The following is a 16,360-nucleotide window of genomic DNA, read 5'->3' on the forward strand; positions in this document are numbered from 1 at the left end:
CATGCAACTGCAGCTGTAGATCACGTGAAAGCATATGATATGATATACTTAGATTTCCAAAAAGCTTTTGATAAGGTTCCACACCAAAGACTGATCCTCAAATTGGAAGCTGTAGGCATTCAGGGTCATGTAAGTAGATGGATTATGAACTGGTTGATGTATAGGAAACATATTAGAGGAGTCACTTCTAACTGGAGTGAGGTTGTTAGTGGAGTTCCACAGGGATCAGTACTAGGGCCTTTGCTTTTTCTAATCTATATTAATGATCTGGACTCTGGGATACTTAGCAACCTTGTCAAATTTGCAGATGATACTAAAATAGGTGGCTTAGCAGATACAATCTTGGCAGCACATGCTATTCAGAGGAACTTAGATAAATTCAGTTGTGGGCTGACACCTGGCAAATGAAATTCAATGTGGACAAGTGCAAGGTAATACATGCAGTAAAACAAAAATGTCCACTATAATTACACTATGGGAGGTACAGATATAGATGAAGTAATGCATGAGAAAGACCTAGGAATCTATGTGGATTCACTTTCTCCATCCAAACAATGTGGGGAAGCAATACAAAAGGCATACAGAATGCTAGGGTATATCGTCAAAAGTGTAGAATTTAAAACAAGGGAAGTAATGTTAAGACTGTACAATGCGCTAGACCTCATCTGGAATACTGTGTACAGTTCTGGGCACCACACTTCAAGAAGGATATTGCTGCTTTAGAGACAGTTCAGAGGAGAGCAACCAGACTTATTCCAGGTCTGAAGGGAAAGTCCTACTCGGAGAGACTGAGGGAACTGAACCTTTTCACCCTGGAACAGAGGAGATTACGTGGGGACTTGATCCAAGTCTTCAAAATCATGAAAGGTTCCTCAAACTAGAGGAGCTTTTCCAGATCAGCAGGGACACACGCACCAGGGGACAACAAATGGAAATTGGGCTTCAAGGCATTCAAGATGGAAAGTGGTAGAAGCTGAAAGTTTGGGAACATTTAAAAATAGACGGGATAGGATCCATGGATCACTTAGATATTAATGGACACCAAACGAGCATGATGGGTCGAATGGCCTCCTCTCGTTTGTAAACTTTCTTATGTTCTTATGTTCTTATGAATGTTCCCTAAGCATGTTTCAAATGTTCCCTAATTTATGTTACAAATGTGCCTTAGCACCTCTCTCTCTCTCTCTCTCTCTCTCTCTCTCTGTCTCAATTCAGTGCATTTGTATTGTCAAAGCAATTGGACATGCATACATACATACATACATATATATGGAAAATAAACAATATGTGTACATCTCTGCATTAATGGTGCCCTAACAGATGTGCAAGTTACATGACAGACAGACAGACAGACACTCACACACACTTTCACACACACACACACACACACTTTCACAGACAGACAGACAGACAGACACACACACACACACACACACACACTTGTATACCTGACACGTATAGAAGACTGGATAGGGAGATATAAATAGCAATGGGGAGACTCTTGTACTTGGTGTGGCTCTATCCATATAGTGGGGCCAGCAGCCACTTAGCAGGTGTAGCAATAGAAGCTCAGCCTGGGGAGACTGGATTTAGCATTTCCTCTCCATTTTGATAACTATCCTTAATCATTTCTGCAAAATACTTCTATGATACCTATGTATGTTTTTTACTTGTACTATATTATACTATCAAGTATCAGTGTACACATACAATGTGACCTGTTACATTAATACAGAGGCCACGGAAGGCCAGATCAGTAATAGCCACTGTCCCCTGATATTACACTTTTTTACAATCACTTTGGCACTCATTTCAGAACCTTGATGTCATTTTTCAAAACTCTAGACACTAAACTCACACCCGATGATCAAAATGCACATTTTTCAATTGCTTGGATACAATACACATCAACCTCAGATCATTTGTTCATTGAACTAAAATGATACAACTTAACGTCAAAGTATTACCATTTCAAAATGCAATTCACACATTACATCTGAGATCACTGTCTATTCATTTCATTACAAAGATCTAACTATCAATTGATACAGCTGCTCAAAATGATAAGTGACTGTTGCATTACTCTTAATTCATAGTTTTATGGAAACTGACGAACAGTATTCCATGTTTCGATCATGAAAGTTTCAGGATAATGAGATCCATTGACACCAATAACCGAGGAGCATGAACCAGTTGGACTACATTATCTATGGATGTAATATTTCATCATCATTCATCATCATGTAGCACTTTTCCACACCATGTTTTCAGTGTGGAAGGAAAGTTAGAAATTCTTTCTCTAATACCTGTTTTTCTCTCTTGTATACTTAAGAAAGATAAGGTCAAGCTAGAAGGTCAGGCCAGAAGGTAGTTTGATTTCTGCTTGTTATTTACGATGAGAATCTTGGAGACAATGTCAAACAGTATGATTGAAGTGCCTGCTCCCTAATCCATGTGTTGATCTATGAACTCTGTCCTATAATGATATAAATTCTGCTTAGCTAACTTTTAAGATAACATAGTAATGACTTTCTGATTATAACCAGCTCTTTGATTTTTGTGTATAAAAGCTCTGACTGTTAAAATGAAGGCAGAGCGACTTTGGGATCTTCTTGAATCACTGTTCCTCTCCACGCTGCGTGTATTAAAGGCATTGCAACTAACGCTCCAACCTGGTTGAAGATGATTGTTCTTCCACATCAGATTTGACATTACTGTATGTATGCAGGCCCTTGTAATTGCTTTTCCAATACTGCCAACTGGTTATTGATGATTGATTTCACATTGTGGTACGAGTATCGAGTGAAATGAGTGCTATCCACCCGAGCAACACAGTGATAACATGGAGCCGGCAGGTCATCCAGGTCACAATAGAGGTCAAGCAGTGGGAGGAGGAAGACGTGGTGGTCAAAGGAATGGAAGGGGACATGCACCCCTTCTGAGAGGTGGTCGTGGGCCTCGTCATAGAGGAGGGCTTAGGCCTCACCAGAGAGGCAGCCATGGGCCTCATTTGAGAGGTGTTGGGGGAACGTGGTAGAGGACAAGGCCACGGACCAGACAGCGGCAGCAACAGCAAATAGTGTCCAGTGAAATCCGAGAAATAGTTGTAGAACATGTTGTAAATCATGGCATGACCATGACTGAGGCAGCTACAATGATTCAATCAAACCTCAGAATCAACTCAGGATCAACTGTGGCCTCAATCATCAGAAATGTCCGTACTGAGAAGCAGCAAGTCTTCAGCATGCACTAAACATTAGGCTACTCTCAATTGTCAAATGACTGTATACTGCATACCAATGTGTAGCACAGAGTATAGTGTGCCTTTTGAAAGAAATGCAGACAGAGTGAAGCAGCTGATGACTGAGTATGTTCAGGTATGTTCAGTTTCAAGATGCCTCTTGTGAAAAATGGTTGTGAGAACCTGAACCTGAACACAGGGCTGATGGAAATTTAGAAGTACAGTAATCAATCCTTTGTTTTGCTTTTTACACTAAGCCAGGTGAGGAACACTGCAGTTGACATTTTACTGTAGTTTTGTTCGTTTTTGTAGCTAATTATTGTTGCATGGATTCAAAGAAACCTATGGTGTGATTTGATTGTATTGCATCAATACATTTCAGATTTTGTTCAATGATTCCACTGTGTCTGTAGTATTCTCTCTACTAGTCCTTTTACAGTGATGTATTTATGTGTAGTACCATAATGAAACATGTATCACATATTTTGTACTACAATATTTAATGATTGTACGAACAACTACACAGTGAAACTATCGGTATCTTCTGTGTTACTATGTTACTATGGTATTTCATGATAAATGAGTTATTTGAACCAACAAGTCTGCAAGTGCTAGGTTTCTTTAAAGATATGAATGCACAATGCAATGTTTTGAACATTGGACAGCCTGTGTTACAAGTGATGACCGTTTTGAGTTTTGTGTCTAGTTTTGAAAAATGACATCAAGGTTCTGAAATGAGTGACAAAGTGATTGTAAAAAACTGTATATTCATCCTATTTAATGTGCTCTTTTAAAATGTACTTTTCTTTTTTATGTTGCCATTTCTGTTCTACCAATGTTTCAGTTGTTAGCCAAAGATTGACAGAGTACATCTCATACACACAGGCCAGACAGCAAAGATTTCTTTTTGAAATTCAATTACAAATGCTGCATGAACTCATCAATACGATTAGAGCTCCTGAAAGCAATATAACTAACTCACTCTACAGCATCTCATTAGCAGTGAAAAGAAACCAAGAAAGTTGGGACAGTCGACTGTTTACCACTATGTAACATCACCTTTTCTTTTAATAACACTTATTAAGCACTTGGGCACTGAAGACACCACTTGGTTAAGTTTAGCAAGCGGGATTTTCCCCCATTCATCCATTATGCATTTCCTCAGCTGCGCAACTGCACAGGGCCTTCGTTGTCTTAATTTGCACTTCATAGTGCGCCACACATTCTCAATTCGGAGACAGGTCAGGACTGCAGGCAGGCCATGCTAGCACCCGCACTCTCTGCCTATGCAACCATGCGCTTGAAATCTGGGCAGAATGTGGTTTGGCGTTATCCTGCTGAAAAATGCAGGTACGTCCCTGGAAAAGACGATGTCTGGATGGCAGCATATGTTGCTCCAAAATGTGTACATCTCTTTCTGCAAAAATGGTGCCCTCACAGATGTGCGAGTTACATGACAGACACTCATACACACTGTCACACCCATACACACACAAACACACACTTTCACAGACAGACAGACACACGCACACACACACACACACACACACACACACTTTCACAGACAGACAGACAGACACACACACTTTCACACACAATCACTTTCACAGACAGACACACACACACACTTTCACACAGAGACAGACACACACACACTTACATACATACATACATACATACATACAGTGAGGGAAAAAAGTATTTGATCCCCTGCTGATTTTGTACATTTGCCCACTGACAAAGAAATGATCAGTCTATAATTTTAATGGTAGGTGTATTTTAGCAGTGAGAGACAGAATAACAACAAGAAAATCCAGAAAAACGCATTTCAAAAAAGTTATAAATTGATTTGCATGTTAATGAGGGAAATAAGTATTTGATCCCCTATCAATCAGCAAGATTTCTGGCTCCCAGGTGTCTTTCATACAGGTAACGAGCTGAGATTAGGAGCACTCTCTTAAAGGGAGTGCTCCTAATCTCAGCTCGTTACCTGTATAAAAGACACCTGTCCACAGAAGCAATCAATCAATCAGATTCCAAACTCTCCACCATGGCCAAAGAGCTGTCCAAGGATGTCAGGGACAAGATTGTAGACCTACACAAGGCTGGAATGGGCTACAAGACCATCACCAAGCAGCTTGGTGAGAGGGTGACAACAGTTGGTGCGATTATTCGCAAATGGAAGAAACACAAAATAACTGTCAGTCTCCCTCAGTCTGGGGCTCCATGCAAGATCTCACCTCGTGGAGTTTCAATGATCATGAGAACGGTGAGGAATCAGCCCAGAACTACATGGGAGGATCTTGTTAATGATCTCAAGGTAGCTGGGACCATAGTCACCAAGAAAACAATTGGTAACACACTATGCCGTGAAGGACTGAAATCCTGCAGCGCCCGCAAGGTCCCCCTGCTCAAGAAAGCACATGTACAGACCCGTCTGAAGTTTGCCAATGAACATCTGAATGATTCAGAGGAGAACTGGGTGAAAGTGGTCTCAGATGAGACCAAAATCAAGCTCTTTGCCATCAACTCAACTCGCCGTGTTTGGAGGAGGAGGAATGACCCCAAGAACACCATTCCCACCATCAAACATGGAGGTGGAAACATTATGCTTTGGGGCTGTTTTTCTGCTAAGGGGACAGGACAACTGCACCGCATCAAAGGGACGATGGACGGGGCCATGTACCGTCAAATCATGGGTGAGAACCTCCTTCCCTAAGCCAGGGCATTGAAAATGGGTCAAATACTTATTTCCCTCATTAACATGCAAATCAATTTATAACTTTTTTGAAATGCATTTTTCTGGATTTTCTTGTTGTTATTCTGTCTCTCACTGCTAAAATACACCTACCATTAAAATTATAGACTGATCATTTCTTTGTCAGTGGGCAAACGTACAAAATCAGCAGGGGATCAATTACTTTTTTCCCCCACTGTACATACATATATATGGAAAAGAAACATTACAAGTATAAATCACAATAAGATGTAATAAGGTACAGATAAACAAAGTGTAATAAAATGTGATCTGTTTGAAAATGCAGGGACGTCACTGGAAAAGATGATGTCTGGATGGCAGCATATGTTGCTCCAAAATGTGTACATCTCTTCTGCAAAAATGGTGCCATCACAGATGTGCGAGTTACATGACAGACAGACACTCACACACACTGTCACACCCACACACACACTTTCACAGAGAGACATACACACACACACACACACACACACACACACACACACACACACTTTCACACAGAGACAGGCACACACGTACAGACACACACACTAACTTTCACACAGAGACAGACACACACACACACACACACACACACACACACATACATACATACATATGGAAAAGAAACAATACTTTTATAAATCACAATAAGATGTAATAAAGTACAGAAAAACTAAATGTAAGAAAATGTGATCTTTAATACACACAAATATGTATGGCTGGTCGGATGCGTCTTGGACTCGGGTTCCTCTTCATTACGTATAACGCTTTTGCCTTTTGCTAAAGCTTTCCGTGGAGGGGATCGTGGGTGAGTTTGTACCATTCTTGGGGGGCTCTGCCTTGTTGGGGCGGAGCTGTGATCCAGGTGAACAGCAGATCGGGCATAGGTGGGCATGTGGGCAGAGGAGTAGGAAGGCCGGTCAAGCAAATAAGCTTGCTAAGGTACGCAGCAGCAGCAAGCAGCCCCCCCATCCAGCCAGCCAGCCAGTCTGGCTGGCAGTGACTGAGTGGTTGACAGACGGCAAGCAACGGAATGTACGTGCTCTGTGATGTCATAGCAGTCAGCTGAGAGAGGCTCGTGATGTCATCGCTGAGCTGGCTGGCTCTGTGTGTGTGTGTGTCTGTGTCTGTCTGTTTTTCTGTTTGTCAGTCTGTCTGTCTGTCTGTCTCTCTCTCTCTCTCTCTCTCTCTCTCTCCCTCTCAATTCAATTCATTTGTATTGTCAAAGCAATTGGACATACATACATACATACATATATGTAGCGTAAGGTACACTTATACATTTCAATTAAAGAAGTGAATTCATAGTATCACCTTAGCACGAATCCTGGAGTCTTGTAGAACTCAATTTCTGTAATAATTGGACGCAGACACCAATTCCAAAGATATAAATTGTCAAATTTATTTAAAAACTAAGACTAAATGTAGCACTACACTAATTATACAAAAGGGAAAAACTAATTAAAATTCAACTCTAGATCAACAAATCAAAGACAAATCACTTCCGTGACCAAATCAAAGACCATGGGATCACATAGGATAACACACAAATCGTTAAACAAAAAAGGTTATAAACGCATTGACTACAATACCGGTTAGTAATTCTAGGAATCACTAAGAAACAGTTGAAAGTGCTAAATTGCAGTTTCAGAAAATGAAAAAAAACAGTAACTGATGGGATATGTAGTACTTTATACTCGAGTGGTCTATGCGATTACACCCTGTTGGTGTTATTAAGAACGCCAAGTACCAGAATGCAGAGCGGGACTGTTTTTTGTGCCGTGACTTGTCGGGGGAAAAACGCGCAGAAAAAACGGACGAGAAGGTGAAGGTAGTATGGCGGTGATGCACGCGTTGGTGAAGTGGGAAAGCGGGGTCGACAAAGACTCTTACAGCGTGATTCCCACTGCTTGCTTTCGCAATTTTGATTTATTCAGCATTGCTGATGATGACGAAGAGACGACTCGAAACTTCAGAGCAGAGTGGAGAGACACGAACAAACCTCCAAAAGGTGGATGGCCTGTCCATGAAGCGCAGATCATTATGACTGGTAACAATGTTTATTTAAAAAAAAAACATTAAAGTCTTTACATGCTATTTGATATATACAATCACAGTATATTTGAAATGAATGTTTAAGTTATTAATGTGTTGTACTTCTAACATACTCTTATAACATGGTAGGTGGTGGTGAGGGCGCTAAAACTCGTCATACTTGACTGGCATTTGTAAGAACGATTTATTGTGTGTTGTGCTATACAATAAAATCCCCCAAATCACAAAATAAATTAAACCAGATATAATTTAACTTCAGTTTTGATTCAGTGTTGGCTGTTCATCTTAATTTGTATGGTCAAAGCACAGTATTTTTATGACAAATAAATATAATCCCCAAATATCTGTGGACATAATGCAGGGTTTTATTTATTTTATTTTTATTTTAGGAAAAGAAGGCGAACTAAGAAGAAAACTTAATGACCTAACAAAAATGCCCTGTCCTAAAATGAAGAGAGTACCTAAACCAAACAAAAAACTTCAAATTTCAGATGATAGTGACCTTGATGAACCACAGTTACCGGTGAGATAATTACTGCAAATATTAAATAAATGTATTGCAGGATTGTTTTTTTTTAATCATATTCATATATATATATATTTTCATTTTAAACTCTTTTCCTCTCTGAATACAGCACAAAATAAGAAAGAAAACCGATGGAGCTTCAAGAATTAGATCCCGTCATATTCTACAGACATTTAAAGAGTCCAGTGAAGTTGAGCTACAGCAAAAAGTTAAGCAGCTCGAAAAGGAAAACACAAGACTTAAAAATGAAAACCAATGTCTTCGAAACCGTATGGTTGATGGTAAGTTTTTTTTATTTATAGCAAATAATTCCTTATCTTGATAAATGTTATTCTTCAGTAATTTAGATTCCAGAGTAATGTATTATAGTTGATCATACTGAAGTTATCTAGAACCACAATACAGACTCTTAATGTGCACTGTCTAATAGTTTAATAATACTGATTATTAAATAAAGTTTTCAACATAACTTCATAATCCTACATTAATGACTATATGCATTACATTAGACCTGGTAATTCTTGTATTTTATCTCTTTTATTTTTTTGTAGCTAATGTTAATGACCCACAAAAAGGTCAGTTTGCCAATAACATAGAGCAAGTCTCTCAAGTATAATTGCAGGCATTGATGGTTTTGTTTTCACTTTGTATTAAATATATTACTAGAAATGATTATCATTTAATACTAAGGTTTTTTTCTCCAGAGATTCCAGACCTTTTGGACAATCTGAAAAAAATTGTAACAAAAGCCACATTTATCAGCAATGAAGACAAAAGTGTGTCACCATCAAGTGGTTCTGACAGCCCCACAGCAAATTGTTCTGAATCTGACAAAGAATCACCAAAACAGGTATAACACTCTTGGTCTACAATATTACAAAGACAAGGTAAAAATATATATATTGAAAACAAATATTGGTTGTAAACAATCTAATGATGCTACATTATCAGTTATATTCATAGTTATAGTTGATAATAAGAATGTAATTGAATTATGGGTGTCACAGATTCACTGACTTTATTATGTGTGTAAATTAATAAACTTAGAATTGAGACATACTGTGGTCTTTAATAACACATTTCTGTAACAAAATCACAGCCTTACTGATAATGTATTCCACTTAACATAATATAAGAATAGTTTGGGGATAAACTTGTTTTTTATTTACCATTGTCTTTTAGGTGGAAATATTCCCAGGCACTGGAGTTTACATTGACAAACTGTCCTGGATCCTTGCAGAGAGGTGCAGCACGAATACGTCATATGCAAGAACCCTGACGGTTGCTGTCTTTGACTTTCCAACATTACTAAAGAGCAATCTTCGTGGTGGTGGCAGCAAGAGAGATCCAACTTCGGAGACATTAAGATCCTCATTGATGTTATTGAGGATCATATACAGCTGCCTTCGGAAGGACACGACGTGTTTCAGTTGCGGGGCTTTGCAGCCCAGCGGGACCCTCTTAATGCCGGACATCAGCTGCCCGAGCCGGTGCGGATGAACGGAGGGACGTTAGACAGCGTTACCTTCCGGGCAGGAGCAGCGAGCGGCAACACCGGGGTGAAAGTGTCGTCTAACACTGTGCCATTAGCCACTAGCTGATTGAGCAGATCAGTGGTTTTTAAGAAGATAACAATGGCAGCAGACTTGATATTTTCACACCCTGCTACCTCCCCAACCGCTAACACACACTGCTCTAGGGGGCAGAACTGCACCGGAGCGATCTTGACTCCATGGCGTCGGGTCAGTTTTTCAAAAGACGCATTCAGGGGGTCCGACCCCCCGACCCGGGAAGAACTACCGGTACTCCCCCCTCCCCTCCCCTGTTCCCCCACAATAAGAAAAGCACTGAAAACAGAAGACAAAATAAACAAACTGAAAAAAGTAAAGCAACAAAAAAACGCAGCCAAAGGACAGAGCTCTCAGCAGCACTCCCGCTCACTGCAGACCCCTCCCACACACTCCCAGCTGAGAGAGAGAGAGAGTTAGTGTCTGTCTGTCTCTCTCTCTCTGTAGATGCATCATAGGGAACATATGTAACAATCTCTCTTTTTGTTTACCAAAAATGAGAATGAACGTATTTCAAGTGGGTGTTGCCTTGGTTGGAAACGTTTTAAGATTATTTATGAAGTGTAAAGTGGATTTGTCTCAGTTCTCCGTAGTTTTCAATGTATGTGCCATTCAGTAGCGTTCATGTTACAGATGTGCCCTATGCAGTGGTAGGGTCAATAAAATGTCAGTAAAACTTTATTTTAGCAATTATGGAGGGGAAGAATTGCAAATAGCGGGTCCCCACTAATTATCTAACTTACCAACAACGTTTAAAATTAGGTCTTGCGAAGCTGCCAAATAATGCTGTATAATCGTATGTGTCTTCATACACCGGCTGCTATAGTCTGATAGCTTTGATTATATATATATATATATATATATATATATATATATATATATATATATATATATATATATATATATATATATATATATTTTTTTTTTTCTCGTGAACCACAAATGCTATTTGCTTGATTTTTACAGAGTATGTTATAAATACCATTCTTATGAAGCCTGACAAATTGTATGCTGTAATTATGAATATTTTCAAATCATTTGTTTGTTTTTCCTAACATGTTACAAATGTTCCCTATGTGAAAGATGCATTATATCTTAATAACGTCTAAACAATTAAAGATATACAGATTATTATTTTTGGTAAAGTTATAATACATTGCTATTAACTATGTGTGTCAGTAAAAGTTTAAATTTCCTAAAGGATTTTTATTGATCTTGCAAAATAAGTGTTTAGGGAACATTTGTAACATAGAGGTGGGTTAGCCACCGAGTAAGGGCAGCGGCTCCGGCTCCAGCACCGGCACCATGTCGCTGGAAAAGCGCTAAGTGAGCTCACAGTGAGCTCAGTGTAATGTCTGCTCTGGTGAGCTCACAGTGTGACCTAGTCGTGAGTTCACGTCTTCACTGGGTAGTCCTTGACAACTTAATTGACTCAAATCTTGGGCTTAATTGGTCAAAATGACCATTGGTTGAAGGTACTCAGGGACTGATGTGTAGAGAGACTTATTAAACCTGCAGGATTGTGGTTTTCCCAGATCAGAATTAACCAGATCACCACAAAGGAACATGGTAGGTGCTATTGCAACACAGATTACACAAATACATTGAAATCCAAGTTTGCAGTGGTCCTTGGGCCATTGTGTGGTGATCCAGATCACTTCAGCAGGAATTTTGCAGTGGTCTGGACTACAACTCTCTCTCTCTCTCTCTCTCTCAATTCAGTGCATTTGAATTGTCAAAGCAATTGGACATGCATACATACATACATACATATACACTCACGTAAAGGATTATTAGGAACACCTGTTCAATTTCTCATTAATGCAATTATCTAACCAACCAATCACATGGCAGTTGCTTCAATGCATTTAGGGGTGTGGTCCTGGTCAAGACAATCTCCTGAACTCCAAACTGAATGTCTGAATGGGAATGAAAGGTGATTTAAGCAATTTTGAGCGTGGCATGGTTGTTGGTGCCAGACGGGCCGGTCTGAGTATTTCACAATCTGCTCAATTACTGGGATTTTCACGCACAACCATTTCTAGGGTTTACAAAGAATGGTGTGAAAAGGGAAAAACATCCAGTATGCGGCAGTCCTGTGGGCGAAAATGCCTTGTTGATGCTAGAGCTCAGAGGAGAATGGGCCGACTCGATTCAAGCTGATAGAAGAGCAACTTTGACTGAAATAACCACTCGCTACAACCGAGGTATGCAGCAAGGCATTTGTGATGCCACAACACGTACAACCTTGAGGCGGATGGGCTACAACAGCAGAAGACCCCACTGGGTACCACTCATCTCCACTACAAATAGGAAAAAGAGGCTACAATTTGCACAAGCTCACCAAAATTGGACAGTTGAAGACTGGAAAAATGTTGCCTGGTCTGATGAGTCTCGATTTCAGAGTCAGAATTTGGCGTAAACAGAATGAGAACATGGATCCATCATGCCTTGTTACCACTGTGCAGGCTGGTGGTGGTGGTGTAATGGTGTGGGGGATGTTTTCTTGGCACACTTTAGGCCCCTTAGTGCCAATTGGGCATCGTTTAAATGCCACGGCCCGTTGTTTCTGACCATGTCCATCCCTTTATGACCACCATGTTCCCATCCTCTGATGGCTACTTCCAGCAGGATAATGCACCATGTCACAAAGGTCGAATCATTTCAAATTGGTTTCTTGAACATGACAATGAGTTCACTGTACTAAACTGGCCCCCACAGTCACCAGATCTCAACCCAATAGAGCATCTTTGGGATGTGGTGTGTAACGTTATGTTGGGTGTATTTGGATAAGAGTATTTGGGCTCTGAGCTGAAGCACGGATCTAAAGAAGACCTCTCCCCCCCAAAGTTATCAGATTTCCTTAGCTCATCAGCTTGGAACTGGTTTGCATCAAAGTGACAGTTTTGGGGAGGATGGCACCGAGAAGAGGCCAAATAGTTTGTTATTCTGCTATGAGATGTCTGGAGAAAGGGGCCTGTGGGTGATAAAAACTCTTTGAAGTGGATGAGAGCCGAAATCCCGACATAGAGCTACGAACCCAGGCCAACCGGCATTTCCAAAAGATGGCATGGATTGACATCAGTCATAAATCCAAAGTCACAAAAGATTAAGTCTGTTTTAGTTACTTGTGATAAATTGTTGATATCCTATGCGTTGGCATTAGAGTCATTAGGTGATTAATCGAGTACTGTTCTGTTGGGTTGTTACTGAATAGCCAAAACAATGATTACCCAAATGTCCCCATGTGAAGCATTGATTGTTAAGGTACCAGGAACAGAGATTCCTGAATTCCTTGGACAACTAGGCAGTTTGGACTTTGAAGTAGAGTCGCGTCGAACTCAGTTGGTAAACGACACTACGACGCAACTCGAAAAAAAGTCGATAGAGGTGATGAAAGTTATGGCTAGCTTAGCACTTGCGAGCTCAAGGGTAGTGAACTGGATCATAAGCAAGTTTGAAAAACTGAAAAAGCTAGGAGAAAAGTATGCTAAAGCGAAAGAAGAAAGAGCCAAACGGCATGGAATGGTTTTAGAATTTGAAGGAAAGCTAGATACTTGTGGAAAACAAGTCATTGTGTTGAATGCTGAAAAAGAGGACTTAATTGAACAGAGAGAGCAATTAGGAAATGATTTAAGACAATGTCAAGTTGAATTGGAAACAACTCTGATCCAAGTAAAAGGTCTGCAAAATGACAGATGTAAAGCGGTTGAAAATGAAAGGATAGTTTTGAAGGACCGGGATGTTTTGGAAATGCGTCTTTGCAAAACAGTCAGGGAGAAAGATTTGGGCACTGTAAAAATGGAGATACTCGAAGGCGAGGTCATACATTTAAAAAGGGACAGTGAAGAAATGAGGAGAGTAAATCAGGTGCTTAGGGGAGAACTCAAATCAACTGAAGTTGAAAATGAGCGTCTCAAGCAACAAATAGGGGCCCTGAAAGCTGCCTCTTGGTGGGCTGCAAAGCTGACACCTGACAGCATAAAGGAACAGCCGGAACCGGCCAATGCACGGAGTCGCACACCGTCTCCACATTTAGGCCCCGGGTTGCCTCGTCCTGATCGTACCCCTCCCTGTAGTCTTTCTCCACCCAGGGTAAGAAGCTCGTCGCACAGACGAACTTCCTCTCCCGAGAGTCCAGACCGAAAGGTTAACATGCGCCAGTTGAGAGAACTGGCTAAAGATTGTGAAACCTTTAACCCAGCAGACAAGGAAGGAAATGTGGAAGCGTATATTAAGGACATTAAGTATGCTTTGAGTTTCTATCCTGAGGCTACGGAGAAGGAAAAGGTTCTCCTAATCCGCAAAACTACCTCTCGCCAAGTCCATTCTTGGATGGAGAGGCAAGGGTCCATGGTCTGCGATAGGTTTCAACGCTTGTGCAGAGCATTAGTTAGGGACTATTCCAGGTTCATTGATCCAGTGGCAGCAGTGACTGCCGCACACCAGATCAAACAGGGTAAGCATGAGTCCCCCCGTGATTACTATGAAAAGCTTAGGAAAACCTATTTTGCGGGTCAAGATCGACCCGGGGCCGAGGAAGAGGTGAGCTTTAAAGGGTTGTTTGTTGCTAATTTGTTCCCAGCGATTAAGGAAATGATCATATTACATGCAGACGCAATGTATATGAACATAGCTGAAATTCGAAAAAATGGCACAGAAAGCTTGTGAAAGCAAGTACAATAGCACTTCTGATCGTAAAGATTCAAGCACCCAAGTACTGGCAAGGCGCTCTGAGAGCCCTATTTCTCCACTGGAGTTAGAGGGGACAGAGATTCAAAGAAGGAAAGAACCTCCCAAGGATGGAATCCAAGACACCCAGGCTTACAATAAAAAAAAGAAATCTGCTCCTAGCCTAGGTGGGTTAACTCAGTCTCTGAGCAATGTTGCAGTTTCTGAGCTACTGCTACGCTTAGCTCTGCTCCCTTTGCCCCCTCTTCCCAAACTGGAAGTTAGTAGCCAGGGTAAAGGGCCGGACTCGCCACCTAAGGAATGACTAGCTCTGGAACCACCCCCTGTCCCCGCCTCTGTGTTTTTGATTGGATGTGAGGAACAGCAGGGGGGTTTCTCTGACACATCAGCCCACTGGGACCTCCCAGTGGGGGAAGTTGCCTGCAGGCAAGCTGAACCTTTGGTGATGTTACTGGGTGATCTGACACAGAGAGGCAGAGCCAAGCAAGTTTACATAGAAGTGACCATTGAGAATGTGTGGGAGTGAGGAGCCTTGTTGGACACTGGGGCTGAAATTTGTTTAATGTCTGCCACCACAATGGGCAACCTGAAACAAATTATGGAAACCTCAGACCAACGACTGAAAGTGGAAGCTTGTAGTGTGAACATTACAAGTTACACAGAGACTAAGGCACAGCTCACTCAAAAGGCATTGTTAGAGTTCACCTTTGGGAAGATTAAGTTGGTTCATCCAGTTTATATTTCCAAATTTGAAACAGAGAAGTTGATCATTGGTCAGGATCTATTGAACAGGTTGTGGGCTCAAGTTGAATCACCAAAGCCGGTGGAATTGAATGACAGATATGATACAGCCACCAAGGTACAACTTCCCAATGAGACCATTTTTTGTGCATGTCCCTAAAGGGGGCACCGGCTTACCATGTAAGCCAACCATTCGAACCCAGGTCCCTACCAACTATTATAGACATAGTGAAGGTCAGGTGCCTGAATAACACCTGAATTCCCAGTCACCTCCCTCTGTTAATCAACTTCCACCTATTGGTTACCGTCAGTAACCATACTCAATACTGAGTAATACCAATTGTTTTTTTGTTTTAATGTACTAGTGTTATAATATGTAACCTGTATATGTGCTAGTATAGGATTGTCAATTTGATTGGAATACATTCTGCTTAAATAATGAACTATTAGTTTGTTTTCTTTGATTTCTCGGGGTCATGAATGGTGAAGTCCACTGTTGAATTCTGTTACATAACTTTGAGATAAATGCTTAACGTCTTATTTTGTCTTGAAGGGGATAACGTCCTAGTCGACCTCAGTCCCATTCAAGAAAGGGGGTATGTAGCGTTATGTTGGGTGTATTTGGATAAGAGTATTTGGGCTCTGAGCTGAAGCACGGATCTAAAGAAGACCTCTCCCCCCCAAAGTTATCAGATTTCCTTAGCTCATCAGCTTGGAACTGGTTTGCATCAAAGTGACAGTTTTGGGGAGGATGGCACCGAGAAGAGGCCAAATAGTTTGTTATTCTGCTATGAGAT

The 16,360-nt window shown here is 40.9% G+C and overlaps 1 non-coding gene across 1 annotated transcript; it reads left to right on the forward strand.

Moving 5' to 3' along the window:
• Nucleotides 1–6,717: 6,717 nt before the first annotated feature.
• On the forward strand, nt 6,718–6,832 carry LOC136729251 (U5 spliceosomal RNA). Its single transcript, XR_010808865.1, has one exon. It is a non-coding gene; the product is annotated as a U5 spliceosomal RNA (small nuclear RNA).
• The last annotated feature ends 9,528 nt before the right edge of the window (nt 6,833–16,360 follow it).

This window comes from Amia ocellicauda, unplaced genomic scaffold (assembly GCF_036373705.1).
Source record: "Amia ocellicauda isolate fAmiCal2 unplaced genomic scaffold, fAmiCal2.hap1 HAP1_SCAFFOLD_30, whole genome shotgun sequence".
NCBI lineage: Eukaryota > Metazoa > Chordata > Actinopteri > Amiiformes > Amiidae > Amia > Amia ocellicauda.